This window comes from Strigops habroptila, chromosome 2, assembly GCF_004027225.2.
Source record: "Strigops habroptila isolate Jane chromosome 2, bStrHab1.2.pri, whole genome shotgun sequence".
Taxonomy (NCBI): domain Eukaryota; kingdom Metazoa; phylum Chordata; class Aves; order Psittaciformes; family Psittacidae; genus Strigops; species Strigops habroptila.
In genome coordinates, this window is record NC_044278.2 from 77053248 (window position 1) to 77079362 (window position 26115).

Here is a 26115-nt window from a genome sequence, read left to right on the forward strand (position 1 = left end):
TGCTATTACTGCAGCAATATATCTGATGTATCAGACAAGTAGAAGAGATAAACAGATTACCACTGTAGTTATTTATGAAGAAAAAGAATTAATGAATTGAAAACCAATGTAAATTAAAATAGGATTTTTTAATTAATTTTGTAATTTTAGTGGTTTCTGGGTAGAAGAGGTACATACTTTACACTTTATTAAAAACAGAGTGGGACTGAACATAAAATAAGCAAAAGGAGAATTCTGTAGTGTTGATTCAGAAGCAAGCCTGATATTTCAGTATTATGGAGATTTAAGAAGCAATTGAAAGTTAATCTGATCTTGGTATATTTATTATATAATCTGATCTTGGTATATTTATTAAAATCACAACTTTTTCATTTTTTATAGATTTCATTCCTGCTTGTTTCCTACTCCTCTCCTCCCCCCCCCCCCCCCCCCCGCAGAAAGAATATGCGAAAAAAAGGTATCTATCTTGCAAGTTCTGGGTAATCTAAACCATTCCTCAGTATCTTTTACTCCTTTGGAGCCGACAGCTCCTCTTGACCAGCGAAGAGAGCTTAGGTAACCTTAATAGTTCTGCATCCATACAGTGGAAACTTTTCTTTGGGAAAAGAAAAAACTAAGAAAGACAAAATATAAATTGTTATAAATTTAAAAGTATAAAATTATCTGTTTAAGTCTGAGCTAGTTATCTTAAGCTCTCTGTGTAGTCAATAGAAATATACACCTTCAGAACACAGCTCATCTCACTCTCTCTACCTATGTTAGAATATAAGAGTCACTGCCAAGAGATGCCTGCTTTCTTTGCTGCCTATAAGGAGTCATGAAGTGCCTAGCTATGATTCAGACGTCCAATTTCTAGGTGCGTAAACTGATAAAATGAAAGCACGTATAGGATTTTTTTTTTAATGTAATTACTGTTGTTCTGCTGCCTGAAGAAACAAACAAACTTGAGAGAAAGTATGGATATCTGTACGTGTCATTCCTTTTCTTTTTGATTGATATCATCTTTACTGAAGAATTTAAGACTTTAGGGATGGGATTCAATTTTAAAATTACCCGCATCCTAAACTGCTTGAGATACTATTGAGCTGCCAAGATACCTGTTTAGGATTGGTAGATATGACACAGGACCCAAAGGAGATCCATCCCCTTCTGAAATACTAACTAGACAAAGGTGGAACAACTTCGAGCATCACCTTAGACATCTATGATTAGGCATCCAGGCAGGACTCAGCTTGCTCTAACTTCATGTGTCTATAATGACGGTATCTTTATGAGAACTAGTTGCTTGAGCTCCCATTATGCTCAACAAACACCAAGGGAAGAAATCACCCATGAGCTCTTGGTAACCTTTTAGATGTTCTAGTATATGGAAAATGCCTGTTGACTTGTGTGACTTCTTGCTGACACAGGCTTTAAGAGAAAGTCATACCCTTTATAGTGGCAAGATAATCTAGGATACCTGAAATGGCACTGAAATTGTATGTCATTTGATTAAGCTATTAATACATATGTATGTGTATATATATGCATGTATATGTATGCATGTATATATGTTTGCATATACACTCACCTTTATGCAAAAACTCTCAGAATATTCAAATAATATTGTGTGGATAAGCAGAAACATTTTAGAGTTAAAAAGACAGGAAGAAAAAGTTTTAAAAAATGTCCATGTGAGTATGTGTTCCTATATGTGCGCAGAAAAATAAAATAAAATTTAAAAAAAAGCATATATGAAAAGAGGAAAAAAATAACACTGTAGCTCAAATTTGTATGAGGTATTATGCTTGCACTTACCCCTTTTTTTTTCTGCTACATTTGAACTCATTTAATAAATTATTTCTTTGATATAGTATCCAAGTTTGTGCAAAGTATCAATCACACCTGTGGGTAATAATGAAATAAACAAATAACAGCCCTCATAGACTTGAGCAGAAAAGTCATACAGGTGAGTATGAAATTCTCAAAGGAATGTGAATACAAGACAGCTCTCGCTATAGAAACACTGGAATCCTTTCTAGCATTTATGAAGGACATTAGGGCCTAATCTTACATAAAAGAAAAATATCAGAAATCCTTTTGGAGACTTGTGGACTACTGATAGAATTTGAAATGCTCATGGTGTCAAACTTATCGATTAAAACATCTGAAACAACTGTTACATCCTTTGCAAATAACACAAAAACCTTGATAAAATGTGTTGACTGACCTCTTTTACTTTGAAGCAGCAGACTATTTCCTCATGGTGCATGGGCTTGCTATTTATTTTTGTATGGACATACTGACAACAAACATTAACTCACCAGGAACAGGCCAGAGATACTGAAGAAGGAATGAAACAAATCTTTGTTTCCACCAGCCTGTGAAATGTGTGTGTTTTTATGTGTATACATGTATCTCTCTGTAACTATGTAATTTCACATTTGAAATGCATTTTAGAGATGTTAGGAATGTCAGATTCACTTGTGCTTCATGTTACACGTTCTACTCTCAGATTCCGGTGAATACACCTGCCATAACTGAGACTCGGCATATCTCTTGGCATTAATGGAGACCTTTGTGATGACAACAGCTCGCCCTCGTTTCTATACAACTGATCCACCTAAGCTGTAAGAGTGGTCCTCTAGATTTCCCTTGTAGTTGCTACAAATAGGTAAAGTCCTCTAAGAGAGCATTTCTCCAATCAAATTATACTCCAGAGGTCAATCTCTATTGTGTCTCCTTCCAGTGGCTTTATTAAAACTTACCTGTGGAAATTTATCGAAAACGGCAGCAATATCTATAATTTTTAATTACTGTGATGGCATCACAAGGAGTACTTTAAAGATATTAGGTATTAAAATGTAGACCATGGTATCTGCTGAGCTTTTCTTTTGTAGGGATCTAGACACAATGGAGCCATGTCTAGCTTTACATTTGAACTGTGTGGTCCTGGTACCACCATTAAATGCTCAGTTTAGACCTCTTCCTATGCCATAGGTGCTTACACTATTAAATTGCTGCTTGATCAGATAATTTGGGTTTTAATATAAATATAGAGGCACAAATTCTGCAAGATGTTGAACTAAATGCTTTGCTTCTTACTCATGTTAAAAATAAAATGCAAAAACTTAACTCCCTTTCTGTACTGGCACAATGGTGAAGAAAATTTTAAAACACACAATAATGAAAGACCATGAACAGTAATTAGTAGCAATATCTTTCCCCTGTGTTAACCTTCAGTTTATTTCTGAAATTCTGGAATCCTTCTTCCAGCTAGTGTATCAGTCCTAACCACGCCAAAGCTGGTGGTTTTTTCTCTTTTTTTCTCCCTCAGTCATCTCCTCTGTCCTGTGATAGAACGTATTTTTATAAGTAGGACTTTTAAAAAGACTTATTTTCATTTTTAATAGCTACTTACGTTGTTTAATGTTACACCAACAGCATTAAGAGAACCGCATATTTTTAGTGCAGAGAACAAGTGAGAAATTACTTCAGAATGACAGACACATGCAGCAATAGAGTGAATACTTTCTTTTTGTCATCTTATGCTGTAAAAGGTATGTTTCTATTTGAAAAATAAATCTCTACATATTAAGGCTACAAAGATGTTCTGCTGTTTTGTGACAGGAGGTTGCAGCCAAGGTATTACTGTCTATAGTTCACAACATGTAAAAGCCTGATTATTCTTTTGCATTTTACATTAGCAGAAAGATTTGGAAAAATTATGGAAAGGTCTCCTTAAAGGGAGGATATAGATGCATCTTTTTGAGAGAGCTGTGTTTAATTTTCTGTTATTACTTATTTAAATTGCCACACAAGCAGTAAGTACAGGGTAGAGAATCAAAACAAAGGTCACCAGTATACAGGTCACATAGCAGAAGCCGTAGACAGACCCTAAAGGAGAAGCAAGAACAGCGAAAGCATATGTGAAATTCCCCTAATATTCTTCCATTTTCGTGTTGTTTTCAGCTAAGAGCTGGATTTTGTTTTGCATGTTTTGTCTCCCTCAATGTTGGAGGTTTTTTGGTCCAAGATTTTGAGCCTATGTCATTTTTTTTTGCATCCACAAGGAGTTCTTTCCAAGGAATTCACAGGATTACTATCTTCTGGCTGAAGAATCAGTGCTTTTTCTGCATTTAAATGATGCTATGCCTTCCTAAAGATTTGTAAATGTTTCTTTGTTTCTTTAGTATACCAATGTATGCCATTTTGCCTCCTGACATTGTAGAACCATTTCTAAGAAAACTTACTGCAGCTCAGAATGAATAGTGTACTAACTGGTACATCCCAATGACAGTCTCTGTCACTACTGCTCCAGGATCTGTGTTGGTTTCAGAATGTAGTTTAAATGTATATTTTTTATTTTTTGTTCACTGTGTGGGGAATATTTCTATTTTAGTATTTAATTATTCATTGGTCACTTTTGTAGAGAATATTTAAAATCTTCAATATGAACATCAACTGCTACCAGAGTGGTTACACTTCTCCTTATGGGATACTCTCACAGCTTTGGCTGGCAGAGGTACTCAGAATATATCCTCAGAATATGTGACTCAATATATGCATTCTGAGTCACAGCATTTTTTTCTCACATGTGGCTTAGTAGAGCCTGAATTTAAAAGGGAGTAAGCTGCCAGTAGAGTGTACTCAGTAAGAAAACCTCACTTCTGAAACAGATGATTGGAAAAATTATCTTCAGTGATCTTCAGAAGAAGTTGTTAGAAAACCTATTACTACGGGCTTCCATTCAGGTTGAGATTTGATAAAAATTAATCTTTGGAGTCAGCACTAAATTTTCTGTTGTTCTAGGTTAACTTCCATTAAGTGCTTTTTGTGCTGATTTTTACCTCATGAAAATAATACATATCTGTGAAGCTTCAAGATCTACGGCACAGATCCACAGTGGATTTTAGACATCTAATTCTTGTTGATTTTAATAGGATGCAAATTTCTTAATGCCTCAGTGTTCTCAATTTTTGTCTATGTTTTGCTAAAGCAGTTGGTAAAAATCACTGATGTCTTGCTTTTGAAGGATTAAGCTTTCCTTTTGATTGAGAAGAAGATTTACCAATATTATTTGTGATTTCAATTCTTTAAGTGCAGGTTGTTATGATTTCAATTTAACGGACATCATCAGCTATGGTAAAAAAGATTTCATGTTAGTCATAAAGATGCTTTAAGAAGTTTTAAAGGGGGAAATGAACTGTAAAATGTGAATATATGTTAGCATTGGATTATACTGCTTGATGAATACAATAACTGCAGGTCATTTTGAGGTAAAAGGAGTATCATCACTTCAAGTGTATGAAAAGTCAAAAAAATGCTCCTTAGTTCCTGTAGTATACAAACGGTGTAATAAAGACTACTAATTGATGGTAATGGTGTTTGACTATAAAGAACTTTTACAATTTCCATATTGATTAAAAATATTTTTGTTTCTTCCTTTACTTTTGTGTCCATTTCTCCTAACTGATGTTAACTTTACAACATCTGTGTTCCTCTGCAACAGCGGCTTTCAGCCTTCTTCAATCTACAGAACCCTGTAGAATTTTGACAGGACCCTTTATAAAATAGTTAATCCAGTTGACAGTTGGATTAGTGGATTGTTTTTCTTACTAGTCTTTCATAGATTCCTTTTATATACTTCATAAGCCCTTACAGGTCCATGTATCACTGTTTTTAAAAACACTGTTTATATTGTCTGTAATCAGATGAACAAAACAACTCAGTCCAATTCATTATCAAAATTTCAGTTGCTCTTTCCATGTCTAGGGACATAGGATGCAATCTAATCCCTTTTATCTGACTCACAGTTTGGGATATCGCCCTGAATTCACCATCTGTACCTCCTCTTTATTAGCTATTTACAAATGCACCTCCCATCACCATCTAGGCTTTGGGAATAGCAGCATTCAGCTTTAATTTCTCATAGGATAATAAAGTAATAAAGCAAAAAGTAGTCTTGGCAAAGAACTGCCTTAACCACATAATGTCTCTATTTATTTTAAGCAAGCACTAAAGGTATCTGAAAATAGCTAACAATCTCAAGATAGTCTTTTCCAGTAGGTGATACCTTGGATGATTTATGTTCTGTGTGAGTGGGCCAGGGCTAAGCATGGCCCGTACACAAGTGACAGAAGATCTTGCAGTGCTTCCTGCTTTCTGTTGTTTAATGTTTTCAGGCCTCTGTGGAGATTGTATCAAAACTGCCAACCTCCCACAGAAGTAGGGCATCTGAAGTGGCACACAACCAGACAAATAAATCCTGACACTTGTTGAAGCACAAAAGGTTAAGCACAAAAGATTAGCAGCAAATAATAGGGACACTGACTAATGTGCTTGAGTGGGAGGATCATCAGAACCATGTTGGTGTCTAGGGGGCTGGAAACAAGCTGATGAGAAAACGTGATGTTCTGTAGATCACTTGTGCAGTTCCTACACAAGCAAAAGCTTTTATTTGTAGTTTATTACATTGTATTGTCTTCTATCATATTTTCTATGATTTTACCTTATTCTCTACTTTGTCTTTCCTCTCATTCTTAAGTTCACTCACAAACAATAATTTACCTTCAGAGAAAATGGAAAGAAAATGTTTCCTATAAAACTAATGAAATGGTGAATTGTTTAACAAGATTTGGATTTTATTATTAAATTTGGTCTTTCTTATTAAAAATAAGAGAAAAAGGAAAATATAAAACTTCAATCAATGCACAGAAAATATCTTTACCAAGAACTCATGTTTCAGAAACATCATGGTGGTAAATCCAAACTGCAATCTGAAACCCCTATATTCATATGCCATAGAATTTTATGTTTTCCTAACTTCTGTTTATAGTCCTTGGCATGAGCAGAAAGCAGACATATGAGCCTATTTCAGTAGTCTGGAAGTAGAAGTCCTGGCATTCAGTCACTGTGTCAAAGAAGCTTTCATATTTTTAATCCCATCTCTGTTTCACAGAAGAGTACCTAGACCTTTCTTGGGAGCAGAGGAACTCACATTTGGCATTGTGCAATATATAATATGTGCTCATTGTAGCCCTGTGAACTTTTCGGTATGACAGATGCATGCTGGTTGATATTCTTTTCTACAAATTATAGAACACACTGCTGGGTCACCAACTGCCTGTGTCGTTGTCCTAAGATCTATCTAAAAAGAGCAAACCCATATTATTTTTTTTCTACTCCCTACTAAGAAATCCTATTCAGCCATTCAAATAACGAAGAGAATAAATGAATTAATTAGTAAGTGGAATATATCTACATTAAAGGGATAAGCTAATCTTTGAAGGACAAATGAAGGAAATCTTCCAACATCTCCTAGCGAGTTCTTGTACAGCTTCACACCAAGTGTCCTAATTTCAGGAATATTTCCACTTACAGTATTTATTTCATTTAAAACACTGACAATATTACACAGTCTAAAATCTCTTTCTGAAAGACACCGCTCTGAATAGCTCTCTGTATATATCATAAAGCATGTATAATGTATATACCAAGAGGAGTATACTGTATACATGGCTCTGGCTTCAACTTTGGTGGCCATGTATCTAACATTTAGAAGTTGCAGCAGCTAAATTTTGATACCTAAATCTTACCTGGCTCTTTCTATCAAATGAGTAAGAAATGGACCCCATTCAGAAGCATTACTCGTCTTTGGATTGTGGGTAGAATTTCCAGATGTACTATCACATATCTAAGGGCAATACTAGTGCAGCAAAAATCTATATAGTACAGTTAATATAACTTATTTATGGGCAAGATGTTTTTAAGCTCAGCTAACAGATTATGGTCAATGCTTTTTAGAGTAATAAATGACAAGACAAAAAGAAACACAAACATGTTATGGAGAAATTACCAAATTGCTATTCCTACATAATGTTATGATAATTATAGGGGGGAAAATTGTCCTGGGATGTGTATTTATCTTTCACTTTTATAGTCAAATACACTTTTTATGCTGTTATGTGCTCAGAAATCCCTTCATTATGTTACTTAACAGGATCATGAGAGCTCAGTAGTTAAATCATGAACCATAAGAAACATTTCAAGAATGTTAATCAAATGTAAATAAAAAAGAACATACTTTTTCATATCTACATGATCAACAAGAGAAAATTCCAGGTCACTGGTTGCAAGCACATTTGTCTTCTGATGATTACAGGATCATCTGATGTGTTTCTACCCAATCTGAAACGTCAGGTGTCAATTTTTGCTGCACAGCTTTCGAGTTTACTGGACATTAACACTGACTGTCACTCTTGTTCCACTGCCAGCAAGAAAGTCATGGCCATATAAGTGTTTAAATTAGTCTTGCTACATTTCTGGTCACTTTTTAAAGTAGGTCCCTGAGGCTGAAGGAAAGACACAGTGGGAGGAAGTCCGTGTTGTTAAACATTATGTTGATCCAGGCTGGGCAGTAGAAGAAGTCAATGTATAGTATTCTGATGCCTTTTGGAAGTCATACAGAGACACAGTGTTGCAGATATTACGGAATAGGATAAAAAGAAAAAAAAAACAAACCAACAAAGAAACACCCCCCCAACAACCCACAAAAATCCCCACAAACAACAACAACCGAAAAAAAAACCAACCCCACAAACCGAACAAAATAGAAAGCTATAAAACCCAAGCGAAAATACCAAAGCCAGAAAAAAAGTTACAAAACAATGTATACAATGTATTTGGCTAGAAAGTATGCTTCTTGTTGTATTCAACTTAAAACTTGGAAGAAAAGAACTGAAGACAGGAAACAAAAAGCAGATTAGCCAGTGGATGGCAGAGCCAGAAGCAAGTGAAGAAAATCTGTGCAAATGGCTGTGGAACTCACCACGAGGCCCAGACGCTATTGCTAGAAGAATATCCTCCAGAGACGGACATACAAATCTTGTGATGGCTAAGTAAAAAGAAGCAGACAAGGTGAAATAAACTAACAAAAGAAACAAAGGAAACAAACAGAGCAGGATGTGTTTGCACTTCTTTTTGTATACATATATATACACATATATATATGTAGGGCAGTGAAATTCCCAACCTGAATCCTGGCTTCCACTTATGGCCCTTGAAATCAATCCAGTTAAACTGAAAAAAACCCCAAAGTAAATGTGCCTAATTTGAGCACATTCTCTGGGATGTATAAAGTTTCTTTTGCAATCTTTAAGCAAAATATTTTATTCTATCCAGCTGTTCAGAAATGAGCTGGGGAAGGGGGGGAGGGACTTGGACTTCTCCAAATGTGTTTCAACAGCTCTGCTGATTTTCTAGAAGCAGCCATGCTGTAATGGGTTCTCCCTTATTGCAGCACTGCTGACAAGTTACGCTGAAGGGTAGGGAGGGGAGAAAGAAAGAAAAAGAAGTCATTCTGGTTATTCTAGTATTTTTTATGTCAGACTGTGGAGACCCCATTGAAACCACAGCTCAGCCTAGGGAAAGGACTAGTAAAAGTTTGTTCTCCACAGAATAACCGAAGGCAGACAAGGAGAAAGAAAGAAACCCACAAGTTATCCCTCACATTTTTTTTCTCCCAGGCCTAGTGCAAATTAGAAGGATGAATTAAAAAAAGAATTCTAACCTCTCCTTTCAGGGATTAGACAGTGTTCGCACATCAGCTGTTCATCTCCCTTCTAGATGGCCCTCTAGTCTAGGTAGAAAGGTGAAAGTAAGGGAACCATTTATGCTGATTTAGAGCTCCTGTGTGATGACTTTTACTGCCCTTATTCTGTTCAGGCACCATGTCCAAAGTTACTGTATACAACCCTTGTGATTTTTTAAAAGTCAGAACTAGACCCAGAGACTGACAAAATATGGGGATCTCCATTCTGGAGTCTCTTTGTAGCACTTTCAAAGACATAGCACTTTCAAAGACAAAGAGTCCTTTTGTTGTCCTAGATGGGAAACAGATTTCTTAGACGGTGAAATATTAGTGTAGTGTGAAGTCTGGAAGGAGCAATACCAAAGATAGCTTTTCAGCTACATAAGCTTCTTGGAGACACATTTGGATGGAAAAGATGTTCTATCTTTAACCAATTAGCTGTTCAGAGATATCTGAGGATTTAATCTTCACTTTTTTTTTTTTTTTGCATGCTATGCAGTTACAGCAAAATTATTATAACGCCTTTTCCTTTTTCTTCTAGTTTTAGCAATACCATAGAGACTAAATATGATGAAAAATTTTGGAGGCTGATCCATCTGATATTAGAACATTTATGTAAGTTTGTATCTATCTGCCGTGGGTCAAGTTTGATCGCTGGTGCACCTTGAAGGCTTCTTCCCACTTTCTCAGACTAGGGAGTTTGTTAGATAATTTATCAATTCACATGCAAGGGTTTTATTTCAGTGGGAAAAAGTCAAGGAAAGAATATTTATCATTCACTGCTGAACTTCATGTTATCCATTGATGATCAATGGTCTACCTAGAGAAATGTACTTGCTTTTCTCTCTTTTATATTTCAAACTGTGACTAAAATATTTCTTCCTAAACCACTGTCGTTTTAAGATTGTTGCTTTATAAACTTTGTAAAAAAATTAAAATTTATTATAGAAAGAATCTGGTTTTCAGTGAACAATTTTTTAAAATAAGTTCATAACTAATAATAATTTCTGTTTGCCTTAATTTTCTATCACGTTAAATATGAGGTAATTCGGTGATCAAAGAATACCAAAAAGATTCACTAGCCATCTTAAAACAGAAGCAATGGTTTCTCAATCACTGAAGTTTGTAAAATAGGTGAACTTGAAGAAAATGCCAGAGGTAAAAATTAACTGCAAAGAGTATTTTATGTGCCAATGTCTATATAATTCATTGCCACAGGCAATGTTATAGTACTGTAGTTTAAATTCTCTAAAGTGTTGTCTTAACAGCAATGAACTTTTTCCTCTGCTTTGATTAGAGATATGCTTCTTCCACCAGCTGAACATTTTTTTGCTAACAAGCTGATGTTTTCTTCTTCTATTTAGAGAATGATCAGAGATGTAAACATTGAGGTTAAAAAGTGAGTTTTGCATTTAAATCTTTCTCAGCAAGTAGTATCTGCACAAGGAAAGCTTGCTAATACATTTATTCTTTTAGTCAATGAATGATCACTTTTTTTCTGGTTCTGCATCAATAAATTTAAAAAAAAAATCTGCTTTACACATTTTCATTTATATTTTTCTAGGTCTTCAATCAACTAGACCTCTCCTATTTTCTGTTAAAACAGTTCGAGCTGATAGCAGTTGTACGTCTATCATGTGACATTAATTACTGAACTGTTCATTATAGCTGATTTGTATGAATCAGGGAATGTGACTGTCAGTCCATTTATCTAGGAGTTTGCCAAATACAATGCAAAATTATATGGTGTCCTGGTGAGGGCAGCAAAACATTCAACATACATGCTTTTAATAAACCAGTTGCTGTTCTATGCAAACTAATTCTGAAATTGCAAATGACAGGAAAGTAAGCTTTTTGATTTAGGAATAGGTGCTAGGAAGCTGTATTTTCCCATTTTATTAATTGCTGATAGTCTTCATACATTAATAATAAACTGTATAATTAGAATTTTTTCTTCAGACTTACATTCCAAATTAGAGTGGTTTGCAGATGAAAACAGGTGCTTCAACTGGAAGCCATTTACAGTATTAATCTCAAAGAACAATGAAAAAGTTGGAAACAACCTCAATTTTTTTCCTTCTTATGACTTGATATACACTAGTAAAAAATGTTGGGACTAGAGTTGGCTATTTCCTACAAAAAGCACATTACACAGTTTTGATGATTTAGATCATCAAAATGCTAAAGTAGTTCTTTGAAAAATAATTCTGATTGCCTCATATTGCTGGAAAAGTATTAAATGAGGAGGAGTATAAAACTTAAATCTCATTATCTGCCCTCCAGGATGGACATTTTCCTCTTTAGGAAAATCTTCTGATTCTTTCAAAAATCTCAACTCATACCTTCTTGTTTGCAGTAGAAACAACTATCAAAAATGGCAGACAGTTGCAAAATTGACAAACATTTAGTCCTATTCAGGACTAAAATGAATGATTGCTCTTTTATTCTTGGTGTGAAGAAAAAAAATGAGCCATGTACCCAGACTTTGTAAATATTTAATAATTTTGCCCATGTGCTTCTGACTTTGGCTTCCTTTTTGCTTGATTTATGCCAGAATCTGAAATACATATGATGGAAAAATGTTTTACATTATATGTTTTTGTCAAATGGAAAAGTAATGTCATGTTTCTTGCCGTGCAAGAAGCAGAGAACATTTTTCAGAGGTAACATGGACTGCAATTATTGTAAAGCATATTTGTTAGGTTTATAGATGGAATTATTTCCAACATTCAGTCTCAAACCAACCTTGAATATGAATTGCACTTTACATTTTATATCTGTCTGTTGCTCTGTATGATGTAAATGTTTTCATTTTGTATGATATATATTCTGTTTAGAAGGAAAGGAAAGCAGTTCAGATTTTAAAAAGTTGTTTTAAAGGCACTACCATGAAGCTTTGGTTTCGCAAATTACACAAACTAGTAAGTAATTTAAAATGTTATATGGTTATTCAGTTCTTAAAATTTCACTGTGTAAGGGGTTATTTGAGTATCTTGCAAGATTACTTCTCTTTTTGTTTGTATGTTTATCTAACACTATAAAAATAAATGTTATTACATAATTCTCCTGGGGTTATTCTATGTAAGTCTGGAGATGAATAACCAAAACATGTAGGTGTACAGGTGTGAAACTAATCATGACAGACCCTGTGTTCTTTCAAATTTACTTTTGAAGTACTACACAACATACTTCTTAAAGAAGGACAGTCATATTATTTGAAGAATTTAGACATTAGCATTGTACATACATAAATTAATAAATAGTTTGATGCAAAAATGATCAAGTTTTGACTTTGTTACTATATGGGCCAACCTGCTGGCTTTCAAAGTAAGTGTCAGATAAACTGCTATAGATTAGTTGCTCTTCATCATTTAAAAAAAGTTGTACTTTTCTGGCTGCTTTTCTGATCACTTGATGAATTTATCTGAAATTTCTAATAGTGGGGGTTTCAGGGGAAAAAAAAAAGAAATTATGAAATCTAACTAATCTAACATATCTGTGTTTTGGTTTTGTTTTGTTATTTTTAATATATGAACAAAAAGATTAAGAGATATCATGAGCACAATTGGGTAGCCACACACAGGGGTGAAGTTCTTTGAAGGAGTCTCATTCATCCTCCTGTTCTGACTATGACCAGTGTTGACTATCCTTTCACTCTCATAAAGTGAAGAGCAAATGGGTAGATGGACTTCAGGATAACAAATGTATTAGAATTTCTTTGTGGAAAAGAAGATGAACACTCCGCAGAGGAATTTTTGAGGTGGTGTTGCTATGTGGTCTTCAGTCAAGGGTTTCAGAGAGGTGAGGATACTAAAGTGTATGTTAAAAGAGGACAGGCTCTTTCTTGGAGAAGGCTTACTTGTTCTTAAATTTTTTGTAGTTGCAGTCTTCAGGCCAAGGAGAACAGTATGAAGAAATAGGGAAAGAAAAAGAGAAAGAAAAGAAACGGAAATTCTACTAATGAAAGCAATATTTCTATTTGTGAGAAGCAGTAAATCTCCTTTTGCCTTCTGGTGCTTTCTTTTCTTTTTTCCTCATGAAGGTCAGTGGTCAAGAATGCAAGCTAAATTTCTGGGGTTTGAGGGAGGTTAAACAAAAAGGCAAACAGTAAAGAAAATTAGACATCGTGGAACCTAAGATAAAAATTAATTTGGTTATTCCTAGCCAACCAAAAGAAAGGAGTGAAAAATACAAATAGCAAAAAAAGGTCTGTAAAATCCTGGAAGAAAACAAGATTCATTCCTTCCATGCCTACATAATCTGTCTCTTAATAATTCCAGAGGGAGCTTAGGCAGGCCAAACCGGTATCATGTTGATAAATATGTCTTAATTGATAAGCATAAGAAATAAATTTACAGACATGAAAATTGTGTGCATTGCTATCCTATTTCTTCTCCCTGAATGCAAACTTTTTTCAAGACTTCTGGAACTGCCTCAGGCCGTGATTTGTGGATAATATGTACAGTGATAGTAGCCAGAAGTCCTAACCCTATAACTCATGTTGAGATTTTACTTTTTCTCTATTTCCCTCCTGCCAAGGTTAAGCTGAGTATCCTCTGCTGGACAGAACTGGAACTAAAATCTAAAGTGTAGCAATTACTGTACTGTGGCCTATATTATGCTAACTAGCCTTTCTTAATGACAATGGTACATGCTCTTCTTGAAATCTACCCAACAGAATAGTGGTCACGACAAGAAAATGAAAACATAAGGATACAGCAGACAGATAAATACTTTAATTAAAACAGGCTGCACATTTCTTTACTTCAGCTTCACCAGGTAGTACGATATCTATATTTAGGTTTTCATTAACATCCTTGGGGAAGTAAGTATTCCTCCAACTCATTCGATTAATCTCTGCTTGTTTTCTACCTACCTTCTCACTTTTATTTTTAATAAAAAATACCCAGTTAATTTTGATCAGATTGCATACTTTACACTTCAGTAACTTGCTAATAATAAGAAATGTCTTTTTTTCTCCCAAGCCTCCTATGCTTGAGTTGATAAGTGGATATTTTATAGGTCTGCTTTCTAGCATTTTCACAGAAATATAAGGGTTTTTTAACTTTAAATCTTAATTTCTTAATAATAAATTCTTCACATTTTCTTAACTTTTTTAAGTTATTTTGCTGTACAACTATATATTGCTATGTATATGAGATAGAACAAACACATCCACACACTAGCGTGTAAAAAAGTATACAGAAGAAAATGTAATTAAACATACAGAGTTGAGTTACATGCAGAATAGCTTTGCACTTACCAATCTAAATAAGCCCTCTGAAAATCACCTACAAAGTGTCCAAATTATGTTGTGTGAATATTTTTACAAGATGAGAAGGAAGAAGAGGGCTAGATCATAACCCTACAGGAAACAGTTATATGCATAGATGTTATGTTACCTAGCAACATAGGCCCCAATCTATGATTTACTCCATTTCTCCAATCTTGCTACAGTACATGGGGGAAAAATGACACACATTAGGTATACCGAGTCCTTAATCTCTGATTCAGCAGGTCCAGAAAGAAATGGAAAATGTGTATTATTTGTAGATATGGTTCTGGATAAACATTATGAAAGGCTTATCTCCCTGCACATGGCAAGAACCAGTCCCCATTGTTAGCTAGCATTTCACAGGAGTTAGAAATGTGTTAAAGTCTCTACAGATAGCAAGAAGAAGAACAAAGCAAAAGCCCAAACAAAATAATTTTAAACCTTACAACCCCAACTCTTGTAATTAAAGTAAGTAATTTACTTCAGGTTCTACTGATGTGACAGCATGGGACACGTCTCCTTTATTCAGCCTTACATACAATGAGTATCATAAGGAGTACACTTGTAAGAAAAGCTGTTAATGTGCCTAAATGTTTACCAGCTCAGAGGTTGGGATTTTTTTACATAAAAAGGTTAGGAAACTTGCAGGAGAGTCATAACAGTTACAATTAGCCAAAAATGGCAAAGTGCTTCCATTCTTTCTTTCACAGATAGAGATATCTATATTTTTTTATCCCTAGCTCTCATACCTTACAGTTTTCTTTCTAGCGGAAGATCAATCACTAACCATTAAGGAAGAGAGTACAAAAAGATGATGATCCAAAACTTTTTAAAATAAAAACTTTCCTGTTAATTGACTAGCATAGGCTTGGTGTACAGTTTCAGGGAGTTCCTGATTTATACATGCCCATGTACTGTGTCTGTGGGTACCTTCTGGATATCACTTTATTTTTTTCATGCTGAAAAAGAGGATCAGTCTCCCTGTTATGCTGGGTCTCCAAAGGATATTAATGTGGTTTTGCAGGCTTTCAGAGAGTCTTGAAAGCTTTCTAATCTTTTACAAACTGGAGAACTCTCCACAGACAGACTTCTGACTAACTGTAGAATCTGCTGTTAATGGGGCAATCCAAATGATTTTGTGTCCATATGGGTGTGTATGTGTGTTTAGGACCTGATCTGCCCCCCATGTGAGTCTTCTGTTGAGGACTCTTGGTTTTATTTCTTCTGCTGAATAGAATAGGGTCATCTAGAGGGTCATCTGCTGTTCCTCAGATATCACGTAGCACAGCACACCAATTATTGTCTTTTTGGGGGGTCCTGACAGGCATTTTTAATCAGCACAAGGGTTAAACTTTAATAGCTGCAATGGGCTATTACAGGGTCATTTAATCCTCCAAAAGGCACTACAGAAATCACCAGTGTATTGTGTGGCCCTGTGTACAAGAAGTGCAGCAAAACTAATCTGAAGTTCAAGATACATGGTTCGGTCCAAACACTGGGCTTACTGAATGTGAGGTCTACTTGAGGAATTATTCACTACTCAACCCTGAGAAAGGATAGCAACTTAGTACCAACAAGTTTGTAGAAACTTAGAGCAGCTTTGACACATTAGTAGATGATGCTGAACACTAAGAGAAAAGGGACCAGCAAAAACATTGAACCAGCCCAAGTAGTAGCCAAAACTGGTTACCTGCCTCATGAAATCAAAGTATATATTTATTTAAATAATCTCAATTCAGGTTAAAAAGCCAAAAATTGAATATTTCTTTTCCAAAATAAGTTAGAATGCTTTTCTGTATTTGCGATCTTTTGTATTCTTTTAATTCATGTGTGTGTTTCTATCTAAAATTCAAAGCAAAATAATTTTGGAATGAAAATTTAACCTTTGCATTGTGAAGTGTCCAACTAGGTTTTTAAGGTTTAGAAGTCTCCTCCTCAAACACCTTTCTATTTCCTCTAAATCAAATACTGCTTGAATCAAAATGATTAGTTAATTGTTTTTGTTCTCAAATTGGCGTTTTTCTCATGGAAGCCTGTTAGTCATTGTATTTCCCAAGTGGATCCAGCCACAAGACGCTGAGTTTCTGGCTATACCATTTCCAGGGAACTTCTGGAAGCAATGTTATCTGACTTCTGTCACTTCTGCTTTCTTATGAGTGCAAACTCTAAGTACTCCCAAATACAAACCCAAGTGAAACTACTAAAAAGTGACGATTACATGCATCATGACCTTCACTGTCTTACCTTTTAACAGTACCTTCCCTACTTCTTTTCTTCCTTTCTTGTTATAGCATCTTACCTCCTTCATCATTTGAAAAATACAAGGGAGCTAATCCTGCCAGGTACTGAGTGTGTTTGATTCCTATTGAGTTGGGGAGATGAAATCACATAGCAAATCTCCTGAACAGCTCCTGAAGTGACACAGAGGTCCTGTATATTTTGGCAAGTCAAGCACTGATGTACCTGCAGTTGCACAGCTTGATTTCTGACAGACAAGTTTTCAGTTCAGGCAGATTTGAGAAACAGTGGCAATAAGATCTTGCTTCACAACATCTCTTCAGCTCCACTGATGACTGCAATCAGGACAATTTATGAGTGAAAAGATAAGGCCAAGAGCAGAGCTTTGGTTCTTCTTTCCTGCAGTGGAATTTAGCAACCTCAAGGATTGAGCCTGCTGGCAATATTTTTGTATTAATAAAAAAAAAGCGAAACAGCTCCACAGTATGTAATATATGACACATTATTTTCTAGTATTACAAAGTTTTTATTTGTTACCTTTGATCCTTTAATTTTATTTTTTTTTAATTAATAACAATGTTTTAAGAATTCTGTTTCCATTTTCTTAAGCCCTGTGGATTACAGCTGCAAAATGCCTTCTGTAAAGTGCTACTAATCAGCAGCCCATGAGGAACTGTAAAAAGCAGCTTAGCAAAAGCAATCAAAATTCCTATAATCCAGGAAGTAGAAGGGAAAAGAACCCAAAACAAATACACTTAAGAAGCCACAGAGGCAATTAGAGAAGATGGCAATAAAAGGCAACAATGATGAGTATCTGTATCACTGTCACTCTAGTAGGCTTAAATTTTCATCAGCTGTTCTGCTTTATTTTTAATTTTTTCAGCTAAACACTTTTGTAAATTCTCACTACATTGGAAAGATAGGACCTTCTGGAAGGTCATTTTCTTCTCAATTATTTTGCAAATAGACTGTTATGTAAAGTGGAATGTTAATTAAAAATAATTGAAAATTATGTTTAATTCTCAGGAATTATGAAACTAAAAGAGAAAATAGGCTCTGGTTATTTTGGCAACTGAGGAGACAAGCATTTGCCTCAGTTGCAGTAATGCAGTCAATTCTTACAATATTGTAATGAATTATCATTTAGATGTTTCAGACACAGATCAACTGCCAATTATATAACTTTCTTAATTGTATAATTTTACTGAGCAACATTTGCCACAGTCCTGAAAAAAAATTCAATACTGTCTATGCAGGTAGTTGGTAGAAGTTAGGAGTAGATGAGTCCATGTACATCCCTAGCCAGTGAAGAAAATCTCTTGTGGATATTGCCTTCTTACAACTACTGTTACCAATATTGATCTCGGCTAACCACTGCAATACACTGAAATCAATAGAGCTACATTCCTTGGAGTGACCTAAAACTAGAGCTCTCCATTGTTAAATCAAGTCCATTGACTTGAAATAGCTTTATTTGCACTGGAATGTTAACACAACACAGAGATAGCACTTGAATGTTAACACAACACAAAGACAAATAGGGGCATTCCCCCTCATCACTCAGAAGCCCGCACAAAGCAATCATCTGGTGAGTTTGTGTTGAAAATAATAGCATCTAAAAGGAAAGAAATAATTTCTTCTATCTATTTCCTTTTATACCCTAGAGGGCAGAGGATGTGGGAATGTATAGCCTACTATACACTCTAATATAAGTGCAGAAGTATCATCATTAACCTGAATCAGCCCTGCCTGTTTCTGGTTTTGGTGTAACTTGCTTGGCAGAGATATGCTATTTTAATTAAGATGGCTTATACCCGGAGAGTATTTTGTAGACGAAGATCTAAAACATCCAGTGAGTGAGCATCCAGTGATTATGTGTTACCATGAAGATAGATAGAAAATCAAGCATGACCACCATATGTCCTGTCTGTCTGTTCATTAGTGCAGATTAAATATTGCTGCTGTTTGTTGGATTTACCAGTAGTAAGGGCAGTTAAGGAATCATTGAAAAAAAGATTTACTTTGGACTGGTTTAGCTGTTAGACAATCATGCATATGATTGTCTATTCTGTCTTTTATATTTTTGCAACTGAATCAAATTGCCAGATTAAAAAAGTGAGATAGACATAAATGCCTACACATATGCCAGGAATTAACCTCATATATCTACTTCTAATAAAGAAACAGAGACCTGATTCCACTAAAATTTAATGTTAATAAAGTTTAGGTCCATTTTTGTCTCCCTGTAGAAAATACAGTCTTTTGAACAGTTAGTGCTTAGCCTAACGTAGAGCTAAGGAACTACTGTTTACGCTATTTTATTTTATTAGCCCACACATATCTGCATCACATTTTTCATTCTTATGAATTTGCATGTGTAAGCTGCTTGAACATATATATGCATATAATAAATACATACATGCAAACATATGCATAGATGTATATAGCTATATGTATGCATTTATACAAAGGAAAATCTGGTGAGTTGTTGTGTGGCCCACTAGGAAATATTTTTTGGTTGCTGCCCTCCTCAAATAGCAGTGTTTCATTTGTACTGCTGTGCCAAGATCCTTCCCCTCATTCATTAATCCACCTTTATTTATATCTTGAATCCAACAGAATGTACAGAATATTGTACTGGAAATAATGCAGATATCTAGACCACCAAAAAAAAAAAAAAAAAAGATGAAACAAAACAAACAAACAAACAAACAAACAAAACCCCACACCAGAAAACCCCTCAAAAAACCAAAACAGCCCTCTTGGATAAAACCAGCCTTCACAGACAAATGCCCTTTTTTTAATTGTCTGACTTGAGTGGCTCCTATATTGGGTGGCACATTGTATATTGGGTGTATCAAAATTAGTTAAGACCTTTGCAATGGGTTCTTTAATCTTTCAAAGCCTAAAAACACAACTGCATTCTTCTTGTACATTGTACATAAAAGATGACAAAGTACCTCTGATTTCTTAGAATGGATTTCATTACAGTTTAAAGCAAGGTCCCTTTTTAAACAGAATGTTATTAAACAGGTCTGCTGGTTCAGACCAGGGCAAAAAGAAAACCAAACCAAAAAGGACCAACTAAAAATTTTTTTAAAAGAGAAAACAAATCTTTGCTTTATCACCGTGTTCTTTCAGGCTGAATACATTCCTCTGCTCTTCTGTTCTAGTTCAGCAATTTTCTCTTTTTAGGCTTTTTAGGTTTGATCATGGCTATCAAGGCACATCCATCCTCTGAGTCTTAAAGCCATCCTCTGTCTTCCTGTTCTGGACCAATTTATGCCTCTCATTTGTACAAAGACACCCACTACCATTAAAGGAAATGGGATCTCCTGACACCGAAGTTGTCCTCAGCATGAGGATCAAGTCTCCAAGGTGTCACTAAGCTGCAAAATGTTAAACAAAATTCAAAGTAATTTTAAATTCTAGCTTGATAATGTTGAGATGTGGTATACTGATTGCTCCTTGCAAGTGATAAAACTTTGTTAACTTGTTTATTGATAATTACCAAGTAGTTCGGATTACATCTGATGGGATAATGTTGTTTAGCTTTGTTATTTGTGTATTTATTTTAACCACAAGCATCAAAGTTATTCCACCTCTGTTATCAAACTGAGAGGAAGACAGACCCTCTTCTATGCAGATAAACAGAGGATTCTTGTACTGCTATCAAATATGAGTTGCTATTACAATATTACAATAAGGTAACTCCTGCCCACCCAGCCAAAGCGTCTCCCCGCTGATTTAATTTTTAGTTCATTTTGCATACTATCAGTAGTGGTTTAGCATTCAGTTATACTAAATGCATAAGAAGAAAGTGAAGGAGTTGTTTTGCAGTATTTTGCATCTTTGAATCAACTTGTTTATCTTTGGATTATAGGAGAAGGCACATGTCTGAAAGATATTAGAATGTATTATCTTTACATCTGAAATCCAAAAAGAAAACAGTGTACCAACAGCAGATTCTGAAATACAGTACCAGATGTTCAGAAAACAAATACCAAATAAACAATTTGTGAAACAAACGCATAAAGGTCAAAACACATTGTGCATTTCTGGCAGAAAAATACTGGTTTAGCAATTACTCTGGCTTTAATTTTCAAACTTCTGACTGAATGGAAGATGGTATTACCACACCAAAAGACTCCTACAGGGGTTTCTTCATATCGTGCAGAAATATTTTTTAAAAAAGAACCCCTAACAACCACATATAGTTCTGTACTAGTTTGACCCTGCAAAGTACTGAACATCTCCATTTTACCAAGAATTCACTAAAGTTATGGACCCTCCATGTCTTTTGGGTTCAGCTTCCATTTAAAAATTCTACAAAAACACCACCAGCATTCCCCCCAAAAAAAACCCCCACAAACAACCCAAAACCAAAAAAACCCAAGAAAAACAAACAAACAAACAAAAACAACAGCAACAGCAACAAAACCAACCATGTTTAAAGACTTATAAACCGTTACAAGAAATCACAGCTTTGGTTTGGGGTTATTTTTTCCACTTACCTGCATTTGTAAAAAGATGTAAGTCATATAAAATCTGTGGTTGCTTATGTTTATAGAAGCATAATGGACGGATAAGATTACCAGGTTTAATTTTTTAGCAGTAGTGCATCTATACTGGTTTTGATATCAAGAGAGCTCGTTCAGAGAGTCCTAAGGCTACCTAAGTGCTTTACAAATAAAATATATTGCCCTAAACTACATACAAAAATCACAAAATGCTTTAAAAATGTCAGTAAAATGAACACTACATATCTTCTCCTGATATAATGACTAGGGCTGTGAGCATGTATGAGTAAATGATACAAATTCTCAGCTCTTCCTCAAGTGATCTATAACTTTCAGGAGCAGTCGAGCTTGTTTGTTTGTTCTTTGTTCTTCATTTTAACACATGTAAGTGGTAAAGCTTGGAACAGGGCACCTGACAATAACAATTTCTATATTTTTAACAATCTTTTATTTTATGGACTATTTTTTAAATTCTCCAAGTTCTAGAACATTCACATTAATGGGGGAGGTGACTCTAGCTGTGATCATCTAATATGGTTTTGTAATAGATCCTCATTTTCAGTTTTTTACCTCTTAACCAAACTGAAACAATTTGACTGATATTTTTTATCACTAAATTGGACTGGATTTTTTTGAAAATTAAAGTGTAAGTTAAAATAGTTTAGATATTTATCCTACCGTGATATCTTCTTAAATTATATTTAACAATACATTAAAAAAAAAGAAAAAAAAGTCAAGAATTTCTGGTCTATTGCAGAAAAACTTGAAACTTGCCAAGAAGGACTTCTTCAGCAATGTTTTGTCTTTTAGCTTCCTTGTGAAACCTTGACAGCTTCTGAGCTATGACAAAATCCCATTATACCTAGTGAGCTAGGTGGTGATAGCTAAATTAATTATAGTTTTGAATTACACACAGGCTGAACAGAAGACCATGATAAACGCTGTACTACGTTGGACAAATTGTCCATCTAACCCTATGTCCCATTTCTCACAGTGACTACTATTAATTAAAGTGGTTGTTTGCAGCACCAGGAAGGTATAGCTTGATAGGTTAAAGGAACAACTGAAAGCATGGCCTACTTTTTGTTTCCTGTCCTTTGTGTGATCAATTTGCTTTCAAGATTTTTGTTGTTGCTGCTACTTAATCAGATTATATGTTGGAAGCTTCTACACAAATTTACTAAAAGGTTGGCATTTTAGTTGTTTATCTACTCATTAATCAATTTTTTTTAATTAAATAGGAAAAGGACACATTCATCTCATAAACAGCAGCTGGAATCTCCTAGCAACAACTATGCTATTAAAATGTAATTTTTTCTTTTCCTTTTTTTTATTTTTTTATCATTACTGTTTTAAATATCCTTGACTCTTTAGAGTGTCTGAATTTAAATGTTATTTTGTCATAAGACTGAGATCTTAAAAGAGGTTGATATAATTGATGTCAACAAGAAAATGCTAACTTATAAAATAGATGATTTTCAAAATGTTTGCAAAGTAGTGTATGGAAGAAAATATTCCTAAGTATTCACAGAAAAATCACAAATTCAATGAGTTTTTGTAATAATTAGGAAAATTGCTTCCCAAGCATAATATTTTTTATGAGTCAAGATTCAGAACAATAAAGCTACTGATACACATAATATAATCAATAAAATCCAGTTTTATGACAGTCATCAACATAGCACTCTTTTGTTTCACCCCACATTTCTCTCTGGTATGTTGATAGAGATGTAAAAGAAAAAATAAGTGAACAGCCCTCTGCAATATTGAAAGGTAAGAAATAACAATGTAACATTCCTCTTGCATATTTATACTTTCAAAAGATATTTTGAAAACACAACTTGATGACTTTTCTTCTGATTGTTCTGCTTCCAAAAATAATTTCTTATTTTTTTATTGCATATCTGACTACACCTAGATGATAACTTTATGTTCAGCTATTCTTGAAATACACCAACAAACATTTTAACTATTCATTCTGCTCAAAAAATAAGTGAACAAGCAGACTTAAAAAAAAAAAAAATCTATATTTTGCCAATGGAATATTATTTCTTACAAACATTGCCTTGATGTCAGAGTTAATTCCTTGAATGGAATTAGCCACATCTAAAATTAGTCATCTAAAAGTTAGTTAGTTTTAGTACAAATTAATGTAAACAGTTTAAGAGTCTTTGTGATAACATGTCACAAATAATGCTTTCCCAACAAAATCTATTCTACTTGTTTTGTAGTACAAGCTGAATGGTAAATTTCTCTCCACTGACTGTAAGAATGCCTAGGTGGGTGTCTCAGACTAGATACTAAAAGCTAAAGCTATCACCAGACTGCTGAAGTGTTCCATCACAAATTTGCTTCCATTTCACTTTTAAAAGCTGGTTTTAAAAGCATCAAAGTACTTTATTTAAATGATTTAAATATTTAATTAAACAAAAATATTTTGTAATCACTTCCTACTTTCCTCTCAAAAAAAAAAAAAAAAGGCAGAAACAATGTTTATTAAGAATAAAACCCAAGAAAATGGTTTAATAAAAAATTTTATATATGTATATATTTCAGCAGTGACTTAAAAATAATAAAATCAGTTGTTCAGAGAAATGTACCTCTACCCTTTAATGTCTTTAGGTTTTGGGAAATCCACCATACAAGGGAGTAACCTGAGTCCTCAGAAAAAGTTACACTTCCAACTGATCTCTTTTTCGCTTTGGTTTGGTTTTACTTTCCCTTTAGTCGACCTTCCATGGTTAGAGTGAAAGTATGCAAGTTATGGAGTCAGTTGTCAATAACTTGAACTTTCATGAGTGTTAGAGGGAAGGAAAAAGAAGAACAGTGTCATAGAGAAGTGGGTCCTTCAGCACCAACCCTGTGTGACCTCCTACAGGTATTTCCCATTCTGTGGCCTTAGAGTCCTTTAGCAATTCGTTACACACCCATTGAGAGGGCAGCGCTACTACATTTCTGTGATGTTACTCAAAACCAGGTGCAATAAGAATAAAAAACTATAGAGTTCCTACTGATGGAGGAGTATATCTGGACTAGGGTGTGATCTGTGCTGCCTTCACAGGAGGATTAGGCCACTTTATTTCTCTGAGTCCAGGAATGGGAGGAATAATCTTTTAAACAGATTCATCAGATCTCTGGTATCATGAACCTCTCCTCATGATGTGCAGCATAGCAGGTTTATAATGTCTGTCGATCCATCTGAAGCTCACTTGTGTGATTCTGCAGCGCACCAAACAAATTACCTGTTCAAGAGCCAACCACATGAATCCAAGATCACATACATCCTAAAGGACCATATAAAGCAGACCTGGTCTAGAGCTAATCGATTGTTTTTTTCCTAGTTATAAATGCTAAAACATGTCAGAAGAGCCCTTGTACATGACGTAAGCAGGGAACTTCCATCCAAAGGAGAGAGTACAAGCCTACTTAATAAACTATGACCCAATTCTTATGCCAAGTATTAAGAGCAAATCTGAAATAAACTATTTTCAAGTAACTTCTGCAAAAGTTATGACACATTTATGAACATTAAATATCTATGTAGCTTATGGAGTAAATATTTATGTTGCTTAAATAAAAGTCTTGCTGACAAAACAGAGGCCTGTTGCACCCATAAAATTCAAATAGATTGAGGAGGGCATATTTGGTATTTGTTTGCCTGGAATCTAAGCATAAGCATGCTAAAATGACTAAACAGCAACATTTTAACTGTTTGTGAGATTGCACATTTTGTGATGCTACCAGTGGCATAATCAGCAACAATGTCTGAGCACTCAGACACAGCTAGCTGTAAAGGTAATACGTTAACTGCAACAGGCAAAAGGAGGCTTTTGTGATGTAATTGCACAAACAGGGTACAACAAAAATCATGTACAAGGCATAAACTCTGCAAGACATGAACAATGGATGTAGAACAGGCAGGAAACTTGCCTGGGAAAATGAACAAGTCCTGCTCCTGGAAATAACATAATCTGTGTTGGGAGCAGATGACATTCACCATTTTTTTTTTTTTTGTTTTGGTGGAGGTTATGAGGATTGTAGAAATACCATGAATATATGAGAAAAAAGAGGAAGAAAGATGACTCTTGACTTTGGCCCCAGCTTAGCTCATCAAAGAGATCTCAAAACTGATCCTCAAACCTGACTGCAGCCATTCCTGCTGACTACATGGCATCAGCTATCCCGTGTTGAATACACACAGCTAATGGAGATGGTTATTAAAAACAATTGGAATGTGCAGTAATTATAACTAATAATGTATAAGAAGTTGCCAGCAGAAAATGTGTGTTGCTAATGAATTCCAGTCCAGTAAAACACTACTTTGATGCTGGCCTGATTTCTGCCTTTTAAATACTCCCATCACAGTTGCATCCAACTCCCAATGTATACATACATCTGTACACACACACATATACGCAGTTGCAAGACTCTCATGTGAAATTGCATTTTAGATTCTGTATATTTTACGTAATAATTTTGAGATAATAAGGTCCAGAATCTTCCAAGCCAGG

At 34.8% G+C, this 26115-nt stretch overlaps 1 long non-coding RNA gene across 1 annotated transcript in view; it reads right to left on the reverse strand.

The window, feature by feature from the left end:
* Positions 1-26115, reverse strand: part of LOC115604024 — a 102520-nt gene that overhangs the window by 69232 nt on the left and 7173 nt on the right. The window contains exon 3 of the long non-coding RNA XR_003990103.1: positions 8810-8875. This is a non-coding gene — a long non-coding RNA (uncharacterized LOC115604024). The remainder of the gene's footprint in view (positions 1-8809; positions 8876-26115) is intronic.